This window comes from Trachypithecus francoisi, unplaced genomic scaffold (genome assembly GCF_009764315.1).
Source record: "Trachypithecus francoisi isolate TF-2019V2 unplaced genomic scaffold, Tfra_2.0 Lachesis_group6, whole genome shotgun sequence".
NCBI lineage: Eukaryota > Metazoa > Chordata > Mammalia > Primates > Cercopithecidae > Trachypithecus > Trachypithecus francoisi.
In genome coordinates, this window is record NW_022681471.1 from 49,651,085 (window position 1) to 49,655,157 (window position 4,073).

A 4,073-nucleotide genomic window follows, 5' to 3' on the forward strand; every position below is an offset into this window, starting at 1 on the left:
GGGTGGAAAGTAGTTGCCCCAGTGACTGTTTGATCAGCGCCTTGAGTGACTGCTCTCAGTTCTATTCAGGCAGGAATTCAGCAAGCTAGACAAGAGGCTGATATAGAGGCTTGGCAGTTCCCTGTTAGAATACCCCCCACCAAAACAACAGGAAGAGATTACAGCTGCATTTGAGCCTTTTCCTTTTAAATTACTCAAAGAATTTAAGCAAGCTATTAATCAGTAGGGACCTGGTTCTCCTTTTGTAATGGGGTTGTTAAAGAATGTTGCTGTTTCCAGTCAGATGATTCCTATTCACTGGGACGCTTTTACTGGAGCTTGTCTGACTCCTGCTCAGTTCTTACAATTTAAAACTTGGTGAGCAGATGAAGCTTCCATTCAGGCTGCTTGCAATGCCCAGGTGCAACCTCAAATTAATATCACTGCAGACCAACTTTTGGGGGTCGGCAGCTGGGCTGGTTTAGATACATATGTGGTCATGCAGGATGATGCCATAGAACAGCTTAGTGGAGTGTGCATTAGAGCTTGGGAAAAAAATCACTTCAGCTAGAGAACAATACCCTTCCTTTAGCGCTGTAAAACAGGGACCAAAAGAACCATAAGCAGATTTTATAGCTCCGTTACAGGAGTCTCTTAAAAGGTGATTGCAGATTCAGCTGCTGAAGACATAGGGTTGTGATTATACTTTTTTCAATAAACATTTACTGAAAAATAATGAAATTCAGTCAAGAGACAAGGTAGTGAAGAAAATATTTACATATTTAAGATAATGTTTTTTATCTCATTTTCAGAATCATAAAATTTAAAGAATAGAAGAGGCTTCAAATATCAAGTAGGCTCCAATCAGCTTACTAACATTTCTTACTTTGTGAACTTCTTTTTTTTTTATTTTATTATTATACTTAAGTTCTAGGGTACATGTGCATAACGTGCAGGTTTGTTACATATGTATACTTATGCCATGTTGGTGTGCTGCACCCATCAACTCGTCAGCAACCATCAACTCGTCATTTACATCAGTTATAACTCCAATGCCATCATTCCCCCTGCCCCCCTCCCCCTCCCCATAATAGGCCCCGGTGTGTGATGTTCCCCTTCCTGTGTCCAAGTGATCTCATTGTTCAATTCCCACTTGAGGGACCCACTTGAGCAGGCAGTCTGTCCATTCTCAGATCTCAACCTCCGTGCTGTGAGAACCACTGCTCTCTTCAAAGCTGTCAGACAGGGACTTTTACATCTGCAGAGGTTTCTGCTGCTTTTTGTTTAGCTATGCCCTGTCCCCAGAGGTGGAGTCTACAGAGGCAGGCGGGCCTCCTTGAGCTGTGGTGGGCTACACCCAATTCAAGCTTCCTGGCAGCTTGTTTATCTACTTAAGCCTCAGCAATGGAGGGCGCCCCTCCCCCAGCCTGGCTGCCACCTTGCAGTTAGATCTCAGACTGCTGTGCTAGCAATGAGGGAGGCTCCATGGGCGTGGGACCCTCCAGGCCAGGTGTGGGATATAATCTCCTGGTGTGCCCTTTGCTAAGACCCTTGGTAAAGCATAGTATTAGGATGGAGTTACCCGATTTTCCAGGTGTTGTGTGTCTCAATTTCCCTTGGCTAGGAAAAGGAATTCCCTTCCCCCTTGTGCCTCACCCTGCTTCAGCTCTCACTGGTCGGGCTGCACCCACACACCAGCATCAACTGTCCAACACGCCCCAGTGAGATGAATCCAGTACCTCAGTTGAAAATGTAGAAATCACCGTTTTCTGTGTCGCTCACACTGGGAGCTGGAGGCTGGAGCTGTTCCTATACCCTGAGTAATTCTTTTTTTTTTTTTTTTTTTTTTTTTTGAGACGGAGTCTCGCTCTGTCGCCCAGGCTGGAGTGCAGTGGCCGGATCTCAGCTCACTGCAAGCTCCGCCTCCCGGATTTATGCCATTCTCTCGCCTCAGCCTCCCGAGTAGCTGGGACTACAGGCGCCCGCCACATCGCCCGGCTAATTTTTTGTATTTTTTTAGTAGAGACGGGGTTTCACCGTGTTAGCCAGGATGGTCTCGATCTCCTGACCTCGTGATCCCCCGTCTCGGCCTCCCAAAGTGCTGGGATTACAGGCTTGAGCCACCGCGCCCGGCCTACCCTGAGTAATTCTTAATAGCATCCCTTTCACTCTGAAACATGTCCAAATTTATGACTCTGTACTTTCCATGGTAGCTAGATCATGCAGGAAGTTGTGAGTATAGTAGCTCTCAGATGTTTGTTAAATGAACAGATAAATGAATGAACCTACATTAGATAAGAGACTGGCCCCTGACAACCTATGAGACCCTGTTGCTGAATTCTGTGGCTAGTCCAAACCACCCTTCTGGACTTCTTGGGTATAGTCCCCTCTCCTGTACTGTACTTTAAAAAATTCTTCTTCTCTACAAAGCTGTCTGAGTCCCAGTGTTAACCCATGAGAATGTCAGATGTGTTTCCTCCATGGTCGCATATCACCTTGACTCTGCCTAATAGCCCTTTGTGGTATAGATACTTTAGCCTCAATTTTTTGCAGGCAAAACACAGAGTAACTAAGTAATGTGTCCAATGATCACACACAGCTGATAAATGAAAGAGTAGGGATTCAAATCCACTTCAGTCTGAGTCCAGAACCAAGCACTTGAACATTGCCTTCTGCCATCCTATCTCATATTGTAGTGATGGCACCTTCAAGGCATGGATACATTAGGTAGACAGGATAAGGTAAGCCTCGCCTTTACAGCAAGTCTTTTCATAGTTTGATTTTTCCTTGAGGGCAATGTGATCAATTCAGAGGTATAAAACAAAAGCATCAAGTTAGCCTTCCTGCAAAAGTATACAAGGAACCTGATTTTCTCGTGAAACTATGGGAGTTTCTTCAAGCAGCAGTTAGCAAATTCAACCATTCCTGTGCTCAATTCTATGTTTCAATAGCTGTCTAAAGCATATGCATAGCCATTCCATGTTGCACATTTGTGTCCAATACAGACGGACTCCAACTTAGGATGGTTCGACTTAAAATTATTTGACTTTACGATAGGTTTAACTGGACTGAACTCCATTGTAAGTTGAGGAGCATATGTTTACTCTGTTGCAACTGCTGAGAGAAAGCGTGGGAATCAGGGAGTGGGGAATATTTTCAGGATAGGATTATACAGTCTTTACTTGATAATCCACACTTAGCCCTGTGATGGCCAATTTTACATCTTGTCTTATCTTTCCAACCAGGGGGAGACTTTTTCCCAAATAAGCAAGGATAGAGATTTAGGTATCCTGATTTGGTTGGGTTACAGTATCTAGATGTGTGGTCTTATTCTGAATGTTTCTGTGAAGGTGTTTTTGGGTAAGATTAACATTTAAATCAATGGACCTGAGTACAACAGACTGCCCTCCATAATGGCCTGAATAGAACAAAAAGACTGACTTCCCCCAAGCAAGAGTGAATTCTGCAGCAGACAGCCTTCACACTTGAACTGCAACATCAGCTCTCCCATGGGTCTTCAGCCTCATGGTCTTTAGACTTAAACTGTAATCTCAGATTTTACCTGAGACTCCAGGCTGCCAGCCCATCCTGCAGATTTTGGACTTGCCAGCCTCCATAATCACATGAATCAGTTTCTTAAAATAAATCTATCTCGATGATAGATAGATAGATAGATAGATAGATAGATAGATAATAGATAAATAGATGGATGGGTAAATATCCTATTGGTTTTATTACTCTGGAAATCCCTAATACAAGCTTTCTGCACCAAAACATTGCTGCAGAGATCTGAGTGTTGTTTCCACATGTAAGTATCCGTTATATATCATTTTCATGATTCCATTAATCAATACCTTTGCCTTTATTAGTGACCACAGTTATGTCAGTAGTTTTTTCCTGGCTCTTTAGAGATATTTCTTCACCACTTGATATGACTGGGGACAACAACATATTCAGTTCAATGGTAAAGTTGAGGACTTAATTACAATTATTATTACTGAAAATAACAATCCCTAGAACATTGGTAGAGTCCACATGACACGTATAGCCAGAAGATTGAATGAACTTACCCTACTCTGACCTTGCCAGTTAAT